Below are 24375 nucleotides of genomic sequence, written 5' to 3'. Positions count from 1 at the left end.
GAGATGTTGTGCCTGTTAGGCTGTTAAATAAATAAAATAACCCTGTCTCAATTAATTGAAACTAGCTTGGAGTCTTAGGGTTTTACTGCTGTGAACAAACACTATGACCAAGGCAACTCTTATAAGAACAACATTTAATTGGTGCTGGCTTGCAGGTTCAGAGTTTCAGTCCATTATCATCAAGGCAGGAGCCTTGTAGCATCCAGGAAGGCATGGGGCAGGAAGAACCGAAAGTTCTATATCTTCATCTGAAGACCACTAGAAGAAGTGTAGCTTCCAAGCAGCTAGGATGAGGGCTTCAAAGCCACAGTGACATACCTACTTCAACAAGGCAACAACTATTTCAATGTAGTACACCTCCAAAGAGTGCCACTCCCTGGGCTAGGCATCAAACCACCACATTCCACTCCCTGACCCCCATAAGCTTGTTCAAACATTCGAGTCTATGGGGATCACACCAAAACATAGCATAATGCTCTCAAAATTTACCTGTAAGGTTCAAAGTGAGTCCTAACTACCGGGAGAACCCCCAAGGGAAAACAAGAATGGAGTTCGATGCAAACAAAAGTGGTTTATTTTTCCAGAGTGTTGGGGTCCACCCTCAATCACCCCCTCATGACAAGTGAATAGAAGGCAATGCCAAATGGCTATAACAAACAGTTTTTATACTGTTTAGGGATACAGTCACATCAACAAGGCTATAATTTAAACTTGTTGGCTAAGCATATTGACCTTTGAATCTATTGACTAGCAAGCATATGACATGCATTCGAGCTCTATCTGGGAACAGAGGGTCAGGTGACTATCAGTCAGTACATTATGCAGATTTTCAAGAACGTCCCTGCTCCTCCCAAGAACGGTGGGTGGAGAATGGAATATGGCCTAGCCTTGAGCAGAGGCAGGAAGCTGGTAGTTGGCCTAACCTTTACCTGAGGCAGTCAGTGGGTGTAAGGCTGGCAAAAGCCCTTAGGTTCCTCATAACCTACCTACTTTCTACCAGGCCAAGCCTCTTAATAGCTCTTATGCTTCAGTCAGAACTAGGGTCCTTTACACCAACCCTCTAAAACCCCTAGTCTTGCAATTTTAGGGGCTATATAGGCCCCATTAATTCCTCTGTTTGATGTTATTTCCTTAAACCCAGATTTAAGGAGATAGCCTAGTCTAACAGAAAACATAGATTACTTAATTGGACCGATGAGTTTGGGTGATGGTTTTACACTATTTCACTGAGGTTAACAGTTCCATCCTCAGTGTGGCAGAAACCATACATGGTGTCACATGCCTGTCATTCTAGCACTCAGGGAGCAGCAATGGAAGGTTATAAAATTCAAAGTGAACTTCAGATAGATTGACAATTTTCAGGCCACTCTGGCTTACATCAGATTCTGTCTCAGAACTAACACAGAAGAAAAGCCAGTCGGAAGAGGAAAACTGGAAATCTTTCCTCAGTTGGACTCCATGTAACAAACCACACATGTAAGCAAAGCCTGAGGTAAAATAGAGATGTGAACTGTTAATTAAATAACCTTTAAGTATGAGGAGCTGGAGGGACGACTCAGAGAAAAGCACATTTACTGTGCAATCCATGAGGCCCTGAATTCAATATTGGATCCAGTGACTGGATCTTGGCCTAGTCCATGTGTGATACCTACCTGTGATTTCAACGTTAACACATCTGTTATTAGCTAAATTCCAAAAACGGAGGGCACAACTAGGACGGTTTTTTCCTAGTTTGAAGTAAGTATATCAACTCCTAATCTGGATCTTTGAGGTGGGATGACACACCTTTTTTATTTTTTTCCATTTTTTCTTTATTAACTTGAGTATTTCTTATTTACATTTTGAATGTTATTCCCTTTCCCGGTTTCCAGGTCAACATCCCCTAGCCCCTCCCCCTCCCCTTCTACATGGGTGTTCCCCTCCCCATCCTCCCCCCATTACCGCCCTCCCCCCAATCACATTCACTGGGGGTTCAGTCTTAGCAGGACCAAGGGCTTCCCCTTCCACTGGTGCTCTTACTAGGCTATTCATTTTACCCATGAGGTTAGAGTCCAGGGTCAGTCCATGTATAGTCTTTGGGTAGTGGCTTAGTCCCTGGAAGCTCTGGTTGGTTGGCATTGTTGTTCATATCATGTCTCGAGCCCCTTCAAGCTCTTCCAGTCCTTTCTCTGATTCCTTCAACAGGGGTCCCATTCTCAGTTCAGTGGTTTGCTGCTGGCATTCGTCTATGTATTTGCTGTATTCTGGCTGTGTCTCTCAGGAGAGATCTACATCTGGTTCCTGTCGGCCTGCACTTCTTTGCTGGGATGACACACCTTTAATTCAGGCCATAGCTTCTGCTAGAAGTCTATATAAAGACAAGGATGACTGAAACTTTTGCTCTTTGTGTGATTACCCTCACCTTGCTAACAAGTCAGTTTCTTGACTGGAATTAGAGCCTACTTCTTTAGACTAGCTGACATATCTAGCCTTATCGACTGAGCATGTACTGAATTATTAACCTCCTTATTCAGTCATATATATATATATATATATATATATATATATATATATATATATATACACACACACATATATATATATGAATGACACACACATATGTCCTGTTCCTCCAGAGAACTCTATGTTAATATTGATTTTATACCTTCGGCCTTTCAAAAAAATATTTTTGAGACAAGGCTTTTAATTCATGTTGTTTCCTTCCAGTGTGTTGTCATGCTGCCCCAACCCCACCCCAAGCATTAATGTTTCTATCCATCCTCATGAATCCACTTCTTAATTTGGATTAAAGGTTTGTAACACTGCACAGTTCTAAAACTACCATTGAGAGTCACAGAGTGGACTGTCTGTATCAGTAACTGGGAAAGAGTTTGTATTTAGAGCAAGCCTTCTTCCCTGAGACCACAATAGAAAGGAGAGAATTTATTTTCTACACTTCAGGGATAAACAAGATAGGTAAACAAGATACGTTGTTTTACGTTTAAGGCAGTAAACTGCAGGGGTTTCCGTTATAAAGGGAGGATGTGATAGGGCAAGATGAATGACTTTCTGTGTACTTTCCTGTCATGCCCAACCTTGACCAGCAAGGAAGACATGACCAGAGGAGATCTTCAAGCAGTTTTACTCAGGATACAATCTTGATACAATCTTCTGACCCCGGGGAGCCCCTGCACCATACTTAAATAGCTAGCGCTGGCCAATCCTAGCAAGCCTCGTGGGTCTTGCAGATAGGCTGTCACTATGCGGAAGCTAGCAGGCCAGGCAGGCATAGCCAAATAAGGATTTGTTTACTACAAGGAGCGCTCACAGTTGGGAGGGTGGAAGGCGGAAACCAGCGCCATCTTTGAGGCGCAGCACGTCGTAGCTCCCTACAGTTCCCCCTTTTTGTTTAATTAATCAAGCAGGCAAAGGCACCGCTGAGCATGGTGACCCCCCTGTCTTAGGATCATCCTTTCATTAAACCCGTCTCAGGACACCTCATCGCCCACAAGGTTCCATGCCTTAGGTAGAAGGGAAGTTGCCCATCACTGGGCAGGGTCACTCACACATACTCAGGGGCGAGGTGCAAGTAGGTCTTCTGAATGACCATAAGCCAGCCTTGAGGGGACTGTCCTGCCTCAATGGCTGCAAATGCCTGTACCATCATAGCCGCGTGCCGCCTCTGAACAAACCTCATTCTACAGAGACACCACAGGCTCACTAGGGAGACCAGCAGCAAGAGTCCAGCTAGGGCTCCCATACCCGCCCACTCCCTCAGATGATTAATAGCAGTGGCAATCCAAGATGACAATCCCGTAACCAGTCTAGCATCTGCATGTGTGGAGTTCATGGTCATGATGGCTACATGTAGCTGATCCATTATGAAATCGAATTCTCCCGTCCAATTACCTAAAAGATAACTTGACAACTGTTTAGACAAATTAGAGGAGTGGGCTTAAAGGTCATGACGTATCGGCATGAGTCTCGGGAACACCAATAGTATCCCCCACCAGGGCTCCATTTGGACCAGCACTTGGATCACACCGAGAAGTGTCAGCAAGAGCAGGATCTTCATTCTTGTTGCACCTCCTGGTCAATCTTTCAGGGACCCACAAAAGATCTTGCCGGTCCTGAGGAAACACACAAACAGACCCTCTCACCCATGCCAACACAGGATCTGGCCCATGCCATAAGCCAGTGATCACATCTTTCCATTTCACATAACTTTTCAATGTGCCTGCCCGACATTGATGTCGGTCAGTGGCAGAAAGGCCATCATCATCCAAAATTAAAAAATTAAGAGTAAAAAGGGCTAAGGATATCTGTTCCTTAGGAGTTCTGCCATGACCTATTCTCCCTTTTTGTTTAATTACACGTTCCTTCAAAGTACGATGTGCTCGCTCAACAATACCTTGTCCTTGGGGATTATAAGCCAGGCCATGGCTCAACTGCACATCCATCTGTTTACAAAAGGATTTGAAAGATTGGGCAGTGTATGCTGGGCCATTATCAGGTTTTTAAGTGTTGAGGCTTTCCCCAAGCAGCCCAGGCTTCTAGGCAGTGTCCAATAACATTGTGTGCCTTTTCTCCACTCATAGGGGTAGCATGAATGACACCTGAACAGGTATCCACAGAAACATGAATGTATGAACAAATCCAGATATGTGAGTTATATCCATTTGCCAAATCTTTAGAGGCAGTAAGCCCCTGGGATTAAACCCCACACTAGGGGGATGATGGAAAGTGATACACTGTTGACATCCTAAAACTATCTGTCGAGCATCTGCTCGAGACAGATGGAACTTCTGCTGTAAGGTTTTAGTAGGCACATGAAATTGTTGATGAAACTGTCGGGCTTGATCCAATGATGAGCTTAAGAAGATAAACTCCATTTGGGTACATCTATCCACAAGATCATTTCCCTCACTGAGAGGACCAGGCAAACCTGTATGAGCTCTAATATGTTGGACAAAATCTTGTGACCTCTTTTCCAGATCAATTCCTGAAGTTCCCTCAGCAGCTGGCATACCGTGCTGCTAATTTTAGTAGGGCCAGTCACTTCTAATATCTTAACTGCATTAACAACATACGATGAATCAGAGAGCAAATTAAAGGCAAAGGAACAATTTTTAAACACTTCCAGCACAATCTTGAGTTCAATTACTTGTGGAAAACCAGGTTAATATTGACACAAAATCGGCTCTTGATGGTCAACCATATAGGCTCCATAGCCATTTTTGGATCCATCTGTAAAAATGTTTGGCGCCCCCTGTATAGGAACACTGGAGATAACCTTAGGAAAGATCACGGGATGATCCTTAAAGAAGGATAGCAAAGGGTGTTTTGGATAATGATTATCTATCTCTCCATGGAATCCACAGCGTAATATAGCCCAATCATCCACAGTGCCACACAAGATCTTCATCTGCTGACCTGTTTGGGCACTATGATCGAGGTTGGGGAAACTCCAAAAAATTGTATGCACTGTTGGATCCCATTCAGGGCTAATCCTGCAACGGCTATTGGATAATACTCTACTGATCTAGCTGGAGACGCTCTGGGAGGAAAAACCCAGGTCCTGATTCTCTCTGTTGGGCAGTTATAGGGCTAGTCCTACCCTGCAGGTATTTCCCTATTCCTTTACCGGGAAAATAGCCCATATTTTTCATAATCGTTTGTGAAGTTTCAGAATACTCAGTGGTCAATTTGAAACCCATATCTTTCAGCAAATCTCTCCCCCAAAGGGAAATGGGCAAATCCAACACATAGGGGTGCATAACTCCTGAACGCCCTTCCTGATCTCTCCAACTCAGTTGTCTTGCACTCATATCAGGAGTTCTTGCATAACCAAGACCTTGTAATGTTTGAGATGAGGCCTGTACTGGCCATCCAGAGGGCCAATCTTTCTTAGCTATTATACTTCTATCGGCCCCTGTATCCCACAGTCCTAGGATCCTTTTACCATCTACCCTTAGCTCCATTACTTTAAACCCAAGGCTAAAAATGTAAGGTCGGAGCCTGTGGAACCGAAACCCTTCTCTCCCCTCTCTCTAGACTGGGCTGCAAATCTTTCATGAAGGCTAGGCAAAAGTAATAGTTGGGCTATTCTGTTCCCAGGGGAAATGGCAATGATCCCTTTAGGTGATTCTACCATGATCTTGACTAACCCAGTATAATCTGGGTCAATAACTCCTGGATGGACATGTAGTCCTCTTAAAGCTGTAGATGATCTCCCTATAAGTAACCCTACTGTGCCAGGCTCAAGGGGTCCTTTAAAATCAGTTTCTATCAACTGGACCCCCATCTGAGGAGTTAGTATGAGTCTGGAGGTGGAGCGGAGGTCCAGTCCTGTGGAGCCCTTAGTGGCTCTCCTTGGCCCCTTGGATGGTGAAGGGATGGCCATCTCTCGTGACTCTGTTCTACATCCTGATTCTCGACTGCCCCATATATTTGTGGGCCCTGGGGTTGTGGGCCCCGCTGTCCGTTTTTTGGACATGCTCCACCAAAACCTGAGCTAAGAGGCTGCCCATTGATGTCTTTTACTGAGCGGCACTCATTAGCCCAATGGTTCCCCTTTTTGCACTTGGGGCATATCCCTGGTTGTCTTGGGCGTTGGCCACTTCCTGTACTGACTAGACTTCTCCTTTCTGGACATTGCCCAGTGTCCAGTGCTGTTTGCCACACTTAAAACACGCTTCTGCGCTTCCTCCTTTTCTCTGCGTCATCTGCATAACAGCAGCTGCAAGTCCAGCATTAGTCAAAGGTCCCTCTATTTCTCTACAGACCTTCATCCAAGCTTCAAGTCCCTTGTTCTTGTAAGGAGTGATAGCGGCTTGACATTCCTTTGTGCACTGTTCATAGGCCAACTGTTTAATCAAGGGCATAGCAGTATCGGGGTCTCCAAAGACTCTCCCCGCTGCTTCCACTAATCGGGCTACAAAGTCAGAGAATGGCTCCATAGGTCCTTGAAGGATCTTGGTGAGGTTTCCACTCACTTCTCACTTATTAGGCAAGGATTTCCATGTCTTTGTTGCAACTTCATCAATCTGCTGGTAAACCTGTCCTGGATATCCTGTCTGAGCATTGGCAAAGCATCCCTGACCCAGCAGCATATCCCTATCCCAGGCAGCCTGGCCGCTCCCTGTTGCCAAGTTAGCGGCAGCCTGTTCATTGGCAAACTCAATAAGAAAAGCTCTCCAGTCCAAATACTGTCCGGACTAAGAAAGGCCCGAGCAAGGTTAGTCCAATCACTAGGAGTCATGCAAAATCTGTGTCAGGCCTCAACCTGAGCTATGGTTAATGGGGCTGTAATGCCATATGTCCTGACTGATTCTGCCATGGACTTGATCACCTTAAAGTCTAAAGGCTCATGATACCTTTGTTGGTTAGCATCCACATAAACAAGATAGGCCAGATGTAGTTCTGTGCAGACTGCCTTCCACACTTCTGGGCAGAATGTACTGCCCGAAACTCTACTTCCTCCCTCTACAACATTGCAGGGAGGAGGAGCCGAGGGGAACCACCCAGGAGGTTCCTCCGCCATTTTAGGCTTTTTCCTTTTTTTCTTCTGTCTATTCCTTAGAGACTGTTTCTGCATTTGATCTATCAACTCTTGTAACTCTTCTTCTGAATCTGTTTCGTCTGTTTCCTCCTCTGTATCTGTCTTTTCTGAGTCTGTCTCCTTTGCGCTTCCCTGCTTTTCTGACCCCTCCTCTTGAAGCATTTCTAGAGCAGCTTGCCCCTTCTCTATAGCTGCCTGACAACAGTGGAGACACGGGTGTTTACTACTTGGTCTTTTCTTCCTGTGCTGTAAATACATGGGAGAGGCCTCTGTCCAACAATCCCATGACTTTTACTGTGGCCATGCAGTTACAAAGCGGCCAGGCCCAAATCCAATATGGCTCACTACAGGGAACCTGAATTGGGGGGTGTGTGTGTACCATTTCTGAAGGTTAGCTTGAGCCCCAGTTTTCTAATTTGGCAATACTCTTATGCTGGTAGGTGCAGCAATGGTGAGAGCATTAAGAAACAGGGCATTTAGTGTAACTTTGTGTCAGCATACAGCCCTCTGCAGCAAACATTTTATAGAAGGCAAGCACATGGAGTCTCTTTAACACCTACTCTATTTCAACATCCGTATACTATCTGCCTCTTAGTAAAATAACCAAATCTCTTTTGAAATGTTAACCTGAGTTAGTGTGCTAATGCTGCAAAGAGAAACAACGACCATATAGTCTCTTCTAAAGGAAAGCATTTATTAGGGGCTTGTTTGCAGTTTGCAGTTGGAGGTGTATTCTATTGTGATCATGGTAGGAGCATGGTGGCATGCAAGCAGATATGGTTCTGGAGAAGTATTTGAGAGTTTTACATGTGGATAGAAGTTGAACCAATCAGATAGCAGTTTTCAAGGGCTTGGACCCTTGAAACCTCAAAGCCTACCTCCATTGACAATCTTCCAACAAGATTGTCCTACTCCAAGGAGGCTACCCCTCCTAATCCCTCTCAAACAGTGCCACTCTCTGATGACAAATTATTCTATCTTAAGGGCGTATGAGGGCTATTCTCACTCAAACCACCAAAGTAACACTTTTTAACTTTCATTTTTTGTGCATAGATCACGACTCCCGTCCCTATTTGCTTCTAATTTCAAAAGATTCCCAGTAACTAAGACTTTTATTTGATGTTTCTCAAATGGTTGTGAATTTCTTTAAGAGAAATATGTCTTGTATCCCAGGCTTGCCTGGTCCTATATCATTGAGAATTGAATTTAAACCCCAAATCTGCCTCTACCACAAAGTGCTGGGAACACAAGTATGCAGGTCAGAAAAGAAAAGAGAAACAAGGGAATAGAGCCCAGGCTTTTACTGGGTGTTGCAAATGTAGAGGGAACCATGTACCAATCATTGGTTGTGCATTTGAAAACAGAAAGGGAGGTGCCCAGAAGGTTGTTAAAAGGTGTGGAACCTTCCCCTAATGAATACAGATTTCAGGGGACCAATCACTGGGTGAGGAGTAGGTAGGACTTCCAGGTCAGGGAGGAGAAGAGGCAGGAAAAGATGACTTTTTCTGGGGACATGGAAAGTTTGGAGGGAAAAAATGTAGCTAACAAGAGGCCCCAGTTTAGCCGGTAGAGCCACCAGGATTTGCCACTGGAGGAATTTAACCTAGACTGGCTTTCAAAATTAGGATACTAGTTGCTGTGCCCTGCAATTGTGTTGCCTGTTGATTCAAAACTAAGTTTGTGTGTTTTCCTCCATTTGGTGACTCAGCTAGGTTCAAGAGAAAGATATGGTAGCAAAGCACATGCAGGTTTGTGAGAAGTGCAAACCAGTAGCTGTGTGAATTTGGATGCATGGGGCTGGGGTAGCATTGACCTGCCATGGAAACTTAGTGAGTCAGGTGGAGAGATTTTGGAGCTCTGGGTCAGAGAGTCTGCTGAGATGAGAACAGGTCAGGCCTGCCGGTGCCCTGCAGGCGTAGTGCAGGATGGTGCCATTTTTAAAAATTATTTCACACAACCAAAAGTTTTCCAATTTTGTCTACACTTGAGCTTACCAGTGAACTGTTAGCTGATAAACTTCAGGTGATTGATAAATGACCTGATTAGTGTTTATTTGGGGTCAATAAGCAAGCAACCAGAAATATAGATAAAAAGTGAATATCAAATTTAAGAAACCAAATATAGTTACACTAGTTCAAGGAGAACAGAAGAGCTGGACAAATTTGTGTGGCCTTGCCTAATTGGCTGGGTTTTGTTTGTTTGCTTGTTTTTTGTTTGTTTCTTCTGGATGAGCATGGGATAAAAGGTCTGAGTTATCCTTTGCGTGCTCCAATATAAATTGTTATTCCCTTGAGGACATGGGGCCATACAGCCTGATGCCATGTTGTAAATTTTATTTTTGAGATCATAATTACCTCATTTGGCCTTTTGCTTTTACCTCTCCAACCCTCTGTGTACCCTCTTTGCCTTCACATTCATGGCCTCCCTTTGCTTTAATTGTTGCTCCTATTCGAATTTGACCTAAGGTTGTCTATAGGACTTCCTAGTTCTTAGGTAAAAAGATGGCTGAACATTGAGTGTGTAATGACTGTGAATCCGAGAGACCCTACATATAAAAGCAGAAACATAAAATGCTCTGGGAAACTGAAAGCATTTCTACTTAAATGAAAATTTCCAGTATACTGGCTCTGTGTGCCCCTGGGGTAGAGGACAGAGCTGGGAAAGCCTGTGCAGTGTGAGCCCTTTGATCTCTGATCACAGTGTAGGGGAGTTGTTACTCCATTGAGGCCTATATAGGTGAGTAGTCCTTGCCAAAGAGGGTCTCTGGAGCAAGCTTTGCCACGGGAGTACCAGTTAATAGCAGCATGTTGATGCTTTTTTCCAGGGTTCTCATCCAGATACAACATGTGAGTCTAACTGTATCCACTGTGCTGCTATGTATCAAAGCGCCTGAGTGCATTACTTTCCCAGGAATACATAGTGATGAGGAGGTGGGTCAGCCAGGCTGCAGCTCCTGTGCAGTAGCCTATGTGGCAGGAGCAGGTGTTAAATCATCCTTAATGTTGTTTTGTGTGTGGTCATGCTAGAAGTAAGTTCAGGACAACCAAGAAAAGAAACCATCATTCCAATTGCAGTGCCTGAACAAGGAGAATTTTACTCTTGATCTGGAGGCTATGCTCCTGTCCTAGACAGAGGCTGTACTTGGTTTTTATTCTAAGGTAGTGGCTGTATATTTTCTTCTTTGGCTGCTGTCTGAATTCAACCTTATTTATTTGGATACACAGGAAATGGAAGAGGAAGGTGGAAAGAATCCCTGTTCTGTCATTAAATCCCTTCCACAGAGAAGTAGATCTTTGAAGAAAGAACAGTTTTACTATGTAGGGAAATTGAAAGGATTTGAATTCTTTGATCCAAGCTTAACAGTGTTTAGTAAAAAGAATGATATCTGATTTTTTTTCAAAAGTTTTCTTGAAAGTCATTCAAATGTCACCACTATGTCCTACTTTGGAATAAGAAGCTTCAGAGAGGAGGGCATACCTGTCTGTTTAGCATTAGTTGATGCCATAATCCTAAGACATGCCTCAAGTACAAAAAATAATACTTATAGCATCTATTTCATTAGTATGGTTAGGGTGCCTGGGGAGTACAAGGACTTCAGGGGGAACAAATAGAATCATACCAGATACTCAATCTTGCCTCTGGCTCCTGCAGCCAAGGACAAACCCTACACAGGGTCCTCTTGCTCCTTCCCATGTGGGGATGGCAGCTCTGTTCACCATGAGTCAGATTCTCAGCTTTCCTGGAATCCTCACAGTTCCCAAGAGTAGGCACAGGGAAGCACACAAGCCCCTTATTCAAACACAGGCAAGCCTACAGCACAGTGAACCAGAAGTGCCCTCTCTATTCTGACAAGTGGGTTAGTCCATCTTGAGACCTTGATTAGTATTAGCTGAATCCATAATCCTGACACAGATCTCTAGTACAAAAAATATTATTGTATCTACTTCATTAGTATAGTTCACAGTAAGTCTCCTGATTCACAGGGATGGTTCTTTGGCCAAGATATTGATTTGCCCCCATTAGAATATTAGACCTGTACCCAGGCCAGAAATTCTCTTCTCTTGTTCATGGAGTTTTTCTATTGACAAGATTTTACTATTACCTTACTCCTTCATGAAGCCCCTAAAAGCACTTAGCTCAGAGATCTCAGCTCTAAAAACACTTTTGGCATCTTTGAACTTTGGTAAGGATGAAATTGTTAATGATTCTAGTAACATTCTGCCCTTAATCAAGGAAGAAACATGTTCCTTTCCTTTGAAGTATTTTTTTTTCCTAACCTGCATAGGCAAAGAACAGGAAGTACTCCTGTTCTTAAACCCACCCCCTCTGAATAAGTAACATTACCATAATTGGGTCAATAGCACATCTTGCTTCCTTCAGTTGTATTTGGGGTGACAGTATTGGGGCATCCAACCAAAGATTCCAGGGTTGAGGAGATGGCTCAGTGGTTAAGAGCACTGACTGCTCTTCCAGAGGTCCTGAGTTCAAATCACAGTAACCACATAGTGGGTCACAACCATCTGTAATGAGAGCTGATACCCTCTTCTGGTGTGTCTGAATACAGCTACAGTGTACTTATATATAGTAAATAAATAAATCTTAAAAAATATTCCAAATGGCTGATATAGTGTCTTGAAAGGATTAAAATATTAAACACCAAATTTACACAACATCTTTCTACAAATCCAGCCTTACAAAAGATAATAGATGGAAACTCCAATACAAGGAGAGAAACTACCCCTAGAAAAAGGATAGACTAACTCTGGATATGTAAACAGGACCCAGCATTTTGTTGCATACAGGAAACACACCTCTGTGACAAAGACAGACACTACCTCAGAGTAAAAGGCTGAAAAACAATTTTCTAAGCAAATGGTCCCAAGAAAAAAAGCTAGAGTTACCATTCAAATACCAAATCAAATCAACTTTCAAAAGTTCTCAAAAAAGATAAGGAGGGACACTTCATACTTATCAAAGTATAAAACGCACTCTCAATTCTGAATATCTATGTCCCAAATGCAAGGGCACCTACATTCATAAAAGAAACCTTACGAAAGCTGAAAGCACACATAGCACCTCACACAGTAATAGTGGGAGATTAATTCCATGCATCCTATCAGCTCACCACAGACAAAGGCTAGTCTTCAATAACATCGAAAATGACAGAAAGGGAGTTTAAAAGCACTGTACTCAATGATAACTTTGTCCAGGAAGAAATACATTAAAGACTTTTTAGAATTTAATGAAAATGAAGGTACAACATAGCCAAACTTAGGGGACACAGTGAAAGCGGTGCTAAGGGGGAAACTCATAGCTCTGAGTACATCCAAAAAGAAACTCAAGAGAGCATACACTAGCAGCAACACACCTAAAAGCTCGGGACAAAAATGGAGCAAATACACCCAAGAGGACTAGAGTGCAGGAAATAATAAGACTCAGGGCTACAATCAACCAAGTAGAAACATAAAGAACTATACAAAGATTTAACAAAACCAGGAGCTGATGCTTTGAGAAAATCAATAAGATAGATAAACCCTTAGCCACACTAACCAGAGGGCACACAGAGTGTATCCAAATTAACAAAATCAGAAATGAAAAGGGAACAAAAACAGAAATTGAGGAAATTTTAAAAAAAATCATCAGCTCCTACTACAAAAGCCTATATTCAACAAATTGTATATTCTAATGGAATGGAAAATTTTCTAGACAGACATCAGGTACCAAAGTTAAATCAGGATCAGATAAACCATCCAAACAGTCCAATAACCCCTAAAGAAGTAGAAGCAGGTATTAAAAGCCTCCCCACCAAAAAAAAAAAAAAAAAAAGAGCCCAGAACCAGAGAGGTTTGTTGCCGAATTCTGTAAGATCGTCATAGAAGACCTCATTCCAATACTGTCCAATCAATTTCTTCTATAAAGCCACAATATTGCTTATAGCTAAACCACAGGAAGACCCAACAAAGAAAGAGAACTTCAGACCAATTTCCCTTATAAATATTGACACAAAAATACTCAATAACATTCTCACAAACTGAATCCAATAGCACATCAAAGCAATCATCCATCATGGTCGAGTAGGCCTCATCCCAAGGATGTAGGGATGTTTCGATATATGGAAATCCATCAACGTAAGTCACTATGTAAACAAACTCATAGAAAAAAAAAACCTCATGATCATTTCATTAGATGCTGAAGAAGCATTTGACAAAGTTCAACACCCCTTCAAGTTAAAAGTCTTGGAAAGATCAGGAATCCAAGGCTCATACCTAAACATAGTAAAAGCAATATATAGGAAACCAGTAGCCAACATCAAACTAAATGTAGAGAAACTTGACTCCCACTAAAATCAGGGACTACACAAGGCTGCCCACTCTCTCCCTACTTATTCAATATAGTACTTGAAGTCCTAGCCAGAACAATCAGACGGCAAAAGGTCAAAGGGATACAAATTGGAAAGGAAGAAGTCAAAATATTACTATTTGCAGATGATATGATAGCATACTTAAGTGACCATAAAATTTCCACCAGAGAAGTTCTAAGCCTGATAAACATTTTCAGCAAAGTGGCTGGGTATAAAATTAACTCAAAGAAATAAACAGTCTAAGAAAGAAATTAGGGAAATGACACCCTTTATAATAGTACAATTAACATGAAATACCTCAGTGTGACTTTACCAAGCAAGTCTGTATGACAAGAACTTCAAGTCTCTGAGGAAAAAAATTAAAGAAGAGCTAAGAAGATGGAAAGATCTTTAATACTTTGACAGGATTAATATAGTAACAATGTCCATTTTGCCAAAAGCAATCTACAGATTCAATGAAATCCCCATCAAAATTCCAAATCCATTCTTCAAAGAGTTAGAAAGAGAAAATTGCAAATTCATTTGGAATAACAATAAACCAAGGATAGCGAAAACTATCCTCAACAATAAAAGGACTTCTGGGGGAATCGCCATCCCTGACCTCAAGCTTTATTACAGAGCAATAGTGATAAAAATTGTATGGTATTGGTAAAGAGACAGGCGGGTAGATTGATGGAATAGAATTGAAGCCCCAGAAATGGACCCACACACTTATGGTCACTTGATCTATGAAAAAGGAGCTAAAACCATCCAGTGGAAAACAGATAGCATTTTCAACATATGGTGCTGGTTCAACAGGAGGTCAGCATTAATGCAAATTGATCCATTCTTACCGCAATGTACAAAGCTCCAGTCCAAGTGGATCAAGTACTTCCACAGAAAACCAGACACTCTCAAACTAATCTGACTCAAACTTCTCTGGTCCACCCCCACAGCTCCCTGCTCCCAAATCCCTTGGGAGAGAGAACTGATCACTCAGAAGTGTGGGCAATCTTCTGCAGGGCAGGACAGACTGCCACTTCTGCCCACCTTTGCCCACATCCCTGGCCCAAGAGGAAATTACACAGTACCTCTGGACACAGGAATATAGGAGCAGTCAGCTGCAGGAGCCCAGCGGTCCAGATCTGCCCCTGGATCTGACCTGAACAGGTCAAACAGCTCCCTGCACCCAAATTCTGTGTGTGTGTGTGTGGGTGGAGCTAGACCTGCAGAAGTGCAGACACCCCTGAGAACCCAGAGGAGACCCTCTCTGCTCACATTCCCAACTCAAGAGGAAAACGCCTAGCACCACCTGTGCTCCCTACACACAGGGACCTAGGAGCAGTAGGGGCAGGACCCTTCCTTCTGGCTGCTGCTCTCTCAGAGACCTGAAAGTCAGCTGCCAGAAGCGACTGCACACTTGAGAGCAGAGCACTCTGTTTCCATAACTGCCTGAAAGAAAACAGGAAAACAGGTCTACAGGAGTGCTGACACACAGGCCCACAGGAAGGTCAAGACACCAATAGAAGCAGCAAGAACAGCTAACACCACAGACAACCTAATGGCAAGAGGCAAGCACAGAAAACCAAGCAACAAAAACTAAGACTATTTGGCATCATCAGAACCAAGTTCTCCCACCAAAGCAAACACTGGATATCCAAACACACCGGAAGCAAGATCTAGATTTAAAATCACATTGTATCATGATGTTGGAGGACTTTAAAAAGGTCATATATAACTCCCATAAGGAATTACAAGACAACACAAGTAAACAAGTAGAACATGTTAGGGAGGAAACCCAAAAATCCCTTAAAGAACTACTGGACAAAACAACCAAACAGGAAAAGAAAATGAACAAAACCATCAACAAGTTAAAAACTGAAATAGAAACAATAAAGAAAGCACAAACGGAGAAAACCCTGGAGATAGAAAACCTAGGGAAGAGATCAGGAATCATAGATGTGAGCATAACCAACAGAATACAAGAGATAGAAGAGAGGATCTCAGGAGCAGAAGATATCATAGAAAACATCCAAATAACTGTCAAAGATAATGTAAAATGGAAAAAGCTCCTAGCCCAAACATATAGGAAATTCAGGACACAATGAGATCAAACCTAAAGATAATAGGAATAGAAGAGAGGGAAGACTCCCAATTCAAAGGGCCAGTAAATATCTTCAACAAAATCATAGAAGAAAACTTCTCTAATCTAAAGAGAGAGATGCCCATACACATACAAGAAGCCTACAGAACTCCAAATAGATTGGACCAGAAAAGAAATTCCTTCCATCACATAATAGTCAAAACACCAAATGTGCAAAACAAAGAAAGAATACTAAAATCAGTAAGGGAAAAGGTCAAGTAACATATAAAGGCAGACCTATCAGAATTACACCAGACTTCTCATCAGAGACAATGAAAGTGAGAAGATCCTGGACAGATGTCATACAGACCCTTAGAGAACACAAATGCCAGCCCAGGTTACTATATCCAGCAAAACCATCAACTCACATCGAGGGAAAAACCAAGATATTCCGTGAAAAAAACAAATTTACACAATATTTTTCTACAAATCCAGCCCTACAAAGGATAATAAATGGCAAAGCCTAACACAAGGAGGTAAACTACACCCTAGAAAAAGCAAGAAAGTAATATCCTTGCAAAAAAAAAAAAAAAAGAAGAGAAGTACACAAACATAATCCCACCTCCAAATATGAAAATAACAGGAAGCAACAATCACTTTTCCTTAATATCTCTCAACATCAATGGACTCAAAAAAAGACACAGATTAAGAGACTGGATATGTAAAGAGGACACAGCATTTTGCTGCATACAGGAAACAAATATCAGAGACAAAGACAGACACTACCTCAGAATAAAATTCTGGAGAACAACTTTGCAAGCAAATGGTTTGAAGAAACGGGCTGGAGTAGCCATTGTACTATGGAACGAAATCGATTTTCAACCAAAAGTCATCAAAAAAGATAAGGAAGAAAACTTCATATTCATTAAAGGAAAAATCAACCAAGATGAACTCTCAATCCTAAATATCTATGTTCCAAATGCAAGGGCACCTACATTCATAAAAGAAAACTTACTAAAGCCCCAAGCACACATTGCACCTCACACAATAATAGTAGGAGATTTCAACACCACACTCTTATCAGTGGACAGATCATGGAAACAGAAACTAAACTGAGACATAGAGAAACTAACAGAAGTTATGAACCAAATCAAATTAACGGATATTTATATAACAATCCATTCTAAAACAAAAGGATATACCTTCTTCTCACCACCTCATGGTACCTTCTCCAAAATTGACCATATAATTGGTCACAAAACAGGCATCAACAGATACAAGAAGATAGAAATAATCTCATGCATCCTATCAGATCACCACCCACAAAGATTGGTCTTCAATAACAACAACAATAACAGAAAGCCCATATATACATGGAAGTTGAACAATGATCTACTAAATGATAACTTGGTCAAGGAAGAAATAAAGAAAGAAATTAAAGACTTCTCAGAATTTAATGAAAATGAAGGCAAAACATACCAAAACTTATGGGACACAATGAAAGCAGTGCTAAGAGGAAAACTCATAGCTCTGAGTGTCTGCAGAAAGAAACAGGAGAGAGCATACATCAGCAGATTGACAGCACACCTAAAAGTTTTAGAATAAAAAGAAGCGAATATACCCAAGAGGAGTAGAAGGCAAGAAATAATCAAACTCAATGCTGAAATCAACCAAGTAGAAACAAAAAGGAGAATACAAAGAATCAACAGAACAAAAAGCTGGTTCTTTGAGAAAATCAACAAGATAGATAAACCCTTAGTCAGACTAACCAGAAGACACTCAGAGTGTATCCAAATTAACAAAATCAGAAATAAAAAGGGAGACATAACAAAAGAATCAGAGGAAATTAAAAAAATCATCAATCGTACCACAGAAGCCTATATTCAACAAAACTGGAAAATCTGGAGGAAATGGACAATTTTCTAGACAAGTACCAGGTATCAAAGTTAAATCAGGAACAGGTAAAGCATTTAAACAACCCCATAACTCCTAAAGCAATAGAAGCAGTCATTAAAACTCTCCCAACCAAAAAGAGACCAGGACCAGAAGGGTTTAGTGCACAATTCTATCAGATCTTCATAGTAGACCTTATACCAATACAATCCAAATTATTCCACAAAATTGAAACAAATGGAGTGTTACTGAATTACTTCTAGGAAGCCACAATTACTCTTATTCCTAAACCACACAAAGACCCAACAAAGAAAGAGAATTTCAGACCAATTTCCCTTATGAATACCGACGCAAAAATACTCAATAAAATTCTTGCAAACCAAATCCATGAACAAATCAAAACGATCACCCATCATGACTGTAGGCTTCATCCCAGGTTTTCAGGGATGGTTCAATATATGGAAAACCATCAACATAATTCACTATATAAACAATCTCAAAGATAAAAGCCACATGTTCATTTCATTAGATGCTGAGAAAGTATTTGAAAAAATTCAATACTGCTTCATTATAAAAGTCCTGGAAAGAACAGGAATTCACGGCCCATACCTAAACAGAGTAAAAAGCCATATACAACAAACCAGTAGCTACTATTAAACTAAATGGAGAGAAACTTGAAGCAATGCCACTAAAATCAGGGATTAGACAAGGCTGCCCACTCTCACCCTACTTATTCAATATAGTTCTCAAAGTCCTAGCCAGAGCAATCAGACAACAAAAGGAGGTGAAAGGGGTACAAATCGGAAAGGAAAAAGTCAAAATATCACTCTTTGCAGTTGATATGATAGTATACTTAAGTGACCCCAAAAGTCCCACCAGAGAACTACTAAGCCTGATAAGCAACTTCAGTAAAGTGGCTGGGTATAAAATTAACTCAAACAAATAAATAGCTTTCTTCTACACAAAAGATGAACAGGCTGAGAAAGAAATTAGGGAAACAACACCCTTCATAATAGTCCCAAATAATATAAAATACCTCGATGTAACTTTAACCAAGCAAGTGGAAGATCTGTATAATAATAACTTCATATCTCTGAAGAAAGAAATTGAAGATCTCAAAAGATGGAAAGATCTTCCATGCTCATGGATTAACAGGATTAATATAGTAAAGATGGACATTTTACCACAAAGATTCTACAGATTCAATGCAAACCCCATCGAAATTCAATCCATTATTTCATAGAGATAGAAAGAACAATTTGCAAATTCATTTGGAAAAGCAAAAAAAAAAAAAAAAGGATAGCTACTCAACAATAATAGTTCTTCTGGGAATCACCATCCCTGACCTCAAGCAGTATTACAGACCTATAGTGATTAAAGCTGTGTGGTATTGGTACAGAGACAGGCAGATGGATCAGTGGAATAGAATTGAAGACCCAGAAATGAACCTACACATTATGGTCACTTGATCTTTGACAAAGGAACTAAAATCATCCAATTAAAAGAGGATAGCATTTTCAACAAATGGTGCTGGTTCAACAGGAGGTCAGTATGTATAAGAATGCAAATCATTCTATTCTTTTTTTTCCTCCAATTTTATTATATGGTTATTTCTTATTTACATTTCAATTAGCAATAATCGCACCTCGGTTAAACCTCATTGGCTACGATACTGCCACTGCGCAAAGCTTCTTATTTACATTTCAATTGTTATTCCCTTTCCCGGTGTCTAGGCCAATATCCCAATAACCCCTCCACCTTCCCTTTATATGGGTGTTACCCTCCCCATTCTACCCCCATTACCTCCTCCCCCCAACAGTCATGTTCACTGGAGGTTCAGTCTTGGCAGGACCAAGGGCTTCCTCTTCCACTGGTGCCCTTACTAGGCTATTCATTGCTACCTATGAGGTTGGAGCCCAGGGTCAGTCCATGTATAGTCTTTGGGTAGTGGCTTAGTCCCTGGAAGCTCTGGTTGGTTGGCATTGTTGTTCATATGGGGTCTCAAACCCCTTCAAGCTCTTCCAGTCCTTTCTCTGATTCCTTCAACAGGGGTCCTATTCTCAGTTCAGTGGTTTGCTGCTGGCATTAGCCTATGTATTTGCTGTATTCTGGCTGTGTCTCTCAGGAGAGATCTTCATCTGGTTCCTGTCAGCCTGCACTTCTTTGCTTCATCCATCTTATCTAGTTTGGTGGCTGTATTTGTATGGGCCACATGTGGGGTAGGCTCTGAATGGGTGTTCCTTCTGCCTCTGTTTTAATCTTTGCCTCCCTATTCTCTCCCATGGGTATTCTTGTTCCCCTTTTAAAGAAGGAGTGAAGCATTCACATTTTGATCATCCGTCTTGAGTTTCATTTGTTCTAGGCATCTAGGGTAATTCAACCATTTGGGCTAATAGCCACTTATCAATGAGTGCATACCATGTGTGTTTTTCTGTGATTGGGTTACCTCACTCAGGATGATATTTTCCAGTTCCATCCATTTGACTATGAATTTCATAAAGTCACTGTTTTTGATAGCTGAGTAATATTCCATTGTGTAGATGTACCACATTTTCTGTATCCATTCCTCTGTTGAAGGGCATCTGGGTTCTTTCCAGCTTCTGACTAATATAAACAAGGCTGTTATGAACATAGTGGAGCCTGTGTCTTTGTTATATGTTGGGGCATCTTTTGGGTATATGCCTAAGAGAGGTATAGCTGGGTCCTCAGGTAGTTCCATGTCCAATTTTCTGAGGAACCTCCAGATTGATTTCCAGAATTGTTGTAACAGTCTACAATCCCACCAATAATGGAGGAGTATTCCCTTTCTCCACATCCTCACCAGCATTTGCTGTCACCTGAGTTTTTGATCTTAGCCATTCTCACTGGAGTGAGGTGAAATCTCAGGGTTGTTTTGATTTGCATTTCCCTTATGACTAAAGATATTGTACATTTCTTTAGGTGTTTCTCAGCCATTCGGCATTCCTCAGCTGTGAATTCTTTGTTGAGCTCTGAACCCCATGTTTATTAGGGTTATTTGTCTCCCTGCAGTCTAGCTTCGTGTGTTCTTTGTATAATTTGGATATAAGCCCTCTATCAGTTGTAGGATTGGTAAAGATTTTTTCCCAATCTGTTGGTTGCTGTTTTGTCCTAACAACAGTGTCCTTTGCCTTACAGAAGCTTTGCAGTTTTATGAGATCCCATTTATCGATTCTTGATCTTAGAGCATAAGCCATTGGTGTTTTGTTCAGGAAATTTTTTCCAGGGCCCATGTGCTCAAGATTCTTCCCCACTTTTTCTTCTATTAGTTTGAGTGTATCTGGTTTGATGTGGACGTCCTTGTTCACTTGGACTTAAGCTTTGTACAGGGTGATAAGCATGAATTGATCTGCATTCTTGTACATGGTGATCTCCAGTTGAACCAGCAACATTTGCTGAAAATGCTATCTTTTTTCCATTTGATGGTTTTGGCTCCTTTGTCAAAAATCAAGTGACCATAGGTGTGTGGGTTCATTTCTGGTTCTTCAATTCTATTTCACTGGTCTATCTGCCTATCCCTGTACCAATATAATGCAGTTTTTATCACTATTGCTCTGTAATACTGCTTGAGTTCAAGGATAGTGATTCCCCCAGAAGTCCTTTTATTGTTGAGGATAGTTTTAGCTATCCTGGGTTTTTGTTATTCCAGATGAATTTGTAAATTGTTCTGTCTAACTCTTCTGGAGAATTGGATTGGTATTTTGATGGGGATTGCATTGAATCTGTAGATTGCTTTTGTTTTTTTTTGTTTTTTTTTTTTTTTTTTTTTTTTTTGGTTCTTTTTTTCAGAGCTGGGGATCGAACCCAGGGCCTTGCGCTTCCTAGGTAAGCGCTCTACCACTGAGCTAAATCCCCAACCCCTGCTTTTGTTAAAATGGCCATTTTTACTATGTTAATCCTGCCAATCCATGAGCATGGGAGATCTTTCCATCTTCTGAGATCTTCTTCAATTTATTTCTTCAGAGGTTGAGGTTCTTATAATACAGTTCTTTCACTTGCTTGGTTAAAGTCACACCGAGGTATTTTATATTATTTGGGACTATTATGAAGGGTGTCATTTCCCTAATTTCTTTCTCAGCCTGTTATTCTTTTGTGTAGAGGAAGGCTACTGATTTATTTGAGTTAATTTTATACCCAGCCACTTTGCTGAATGTGTTTATCAGGTTTAGTAGTTCTGTGGTGGAACTTTTGGGATCACGTAAGTATACAATCTTATCGTCTGCAAATAGTGATATTTTGACTTCTTCCTTTCCAATCTGTATCCCTTTGATTTCCTTTTGTTGTCTGATTTCTCTGGGTAGGACTATTGAACTATATTGAATAAGTAGGGAGAGAGTGTGCAGCCTTTTCTAGTCCCTGATTTTAGTGGGATTGCTTCAAGTTTCTCTCCATTTAGTTTAATGTTAGCAACTGGTTTGCTGTATATGGCTTTTACTATGTTTAGGTATGGGCCTTGAATTCCTATTCTTTCCAGGACTTTCATCATGAAGGGGTGTTGAATTTTGTCAAATGCTTTCTCAGCATCTAATGAAATGATCATGTGGTTTTTATGTTTGAGTTTTTTTACATAGTGGATTATGTTCATGGTTTTCCATATATTAAACCATCCCTGCATACCTGGAATGAAGCCTAGTTGATCATGATGGATGATTGTTTTGATGTGCTCTTGGATTTGGTTTGCCAGAATGTTATTGAGTATCTTTGCATCAATATTCATAAAGGAAATTGGTCTGAAGTTCTCTTTCTTTGTTGGGTCTTTGTGTGGTTTAGGTATAAGAGTAATTGTGGTTTCATAGAAGGAATTTAGTAGTGCTCCATCTGTTTCAATTTTGTGGAATAGTTTGGATAGTATTGGTATGAGGTCTTCCTAGACTATCCAAATGAGTAAGACTGAGGTGAGGTCCAAGGCAAAGGGGAAATGATACAGCCACCACCTTCTTTAGAATAAAATCCAATGGAGCCTCTGCTTAGGGTAGGAACATAGCCTCGAGATGAAGAGTAAAATTTTCCTTTTCCAGACACTAAAATGGCAGTGCTGGCCCCTTTCTTGGCCACCCTGAACTTACTTTTAATATGACCACATAGAAAACAACTTTAAGAATGATTTAACATGGAGAGCTCAGCGCCCGGACAGGTGGGCACTCCTGAGACTCCAGAGCGGGAGAGACCACCAATACTGCCAACCCCTGCCCATATCCCTGGCCCAAGAGGAAACTGTATTCGGCCTCTGGGAAACGGTAGATAGGTGCACTGGAGCTGCAGACCCCCTGCGCCCGAGACACCTCTGGAACCTAAAGGGACTGGAGTAACAGCTCTCTGTACCCAAATCCCGTGGGAGGGAGATCTAAACCTTCAGAGAGGCAGACAAGCCTGGGAAGCCAGAAGAGACTACACTCTGCCCACATTTCTGACTCCAGAGGAAAACACCAAATGCCATCTGGGACCTCAGTGCACGGGGGCTCCTGGAAAGGGCAGCGCAGGCCCTCCTGGTTGCTGCCCTAGTGGAGAGCTCATAAGTAACACCCCACAAGCAAACTTGAGCCTCAGGACCACAGGTAAGACCAACCTTTCTGCTCCAAACGACCTGAATGGTGGTCTCAGGACACACAAAGGCAAAATTCCTCTAGGACAGGACACTTCCGGTTTTTAGCTGGATTCCAAACTTCGCTGAGCCCTGCCCGCAGCTCACTGCTCCCGAACCCCGTGGGAGAGAGAGCTCAGCGCCCGGACAGGTGGGCACTCCTGAGACTGCAGAGCGGGAGAGACCACCAATACTGCCAACCCCTGCCCACATCCTTGGCCCATGAGGAAACTGTATATGGCCTCTGGGAAACAGTAGATAGGTACACTGGAGCTGCAGACCCCCTGCGCCCGAGACACCTCTGGAAACTAAAGGGACTGGAGTAACAGCTCTCTGCATCCAAATCCCATGGGAGGGAGAGCTAAACCTTCAGAGAGGCAAACAAGCCTGGGAAGCCAGAAGAGACTACACTCTGCCCACATTTCTGACTCACAGGAACATGCAGGAACTCTTCAGGCCCACAGGAACAGCTGAAGACCTGTAGACAGGAAAAACTACATGTCCGAAAGCAGAACACTCTGTTCCCATAACTGGCTGAAAGAAAACAGGAAAACAGGTCTACAACACTCCTGGCTCACAGGCTTATAGGACAGTCTAGCCACTATCAGAACTAGCAGAACAAAGTAACACTAGAGATAATCTGATGGCAAGAGGCAAGCGCAGGAACCCAAGCAACAGAAACCAAGACTACATGGCATCATCGGAGCCCAATTCTCCCACCAAAGCAAACACTGAATATCTAAACACACCAGAAAAGCAAGACTAGATTTAAAATCATATTTGATCATGATGCTGGAGGACGTCAAGAAAGACATGAAGAACTCCCTTAGAGAAATGCAGGAAAACATAAATAAACAAGTAGAAGCCTATAGAGAAGAATCACAAAAATCCCTGAAAGAATTCCAGGAAAACATAAATAA

The 24375-nt window shown here is 41.7% G+C and overlaps 1 pseudogene; it reads right to left on the bottom strand.

The window, feature by feature from the left end:
- Positions 1-19435: 19435 nt before the first annotated feature.
- Positions 19436-19546, bottom strand: LOC120094041 (U4 spliceosomal RNA; annotated as a pseudogene).
- Positions 19547-24375: the final 4829 nt, after the last annotated feature.

This window comes from Rattus norvegicus, chromosome 7 (genome assembly GCF_021556685.1).
Source record: "Rattus norvegicus strain SHRSP/BbbUtx chromosome 7, alternate assembly SHRSP_T2T, whole genome shotgun sequence".
Lineage (NCBI taxonomy): Eukaryota > Metazoa > Chordata > Mammalia > Rodentia > Muridae > Rattus > Rattus norvegicus.
The sequence above is the reverse complement of the archived record's forward strand: the minus strand, read 5'-3'. Positions and strand labels throughout refer to the sequence as shown.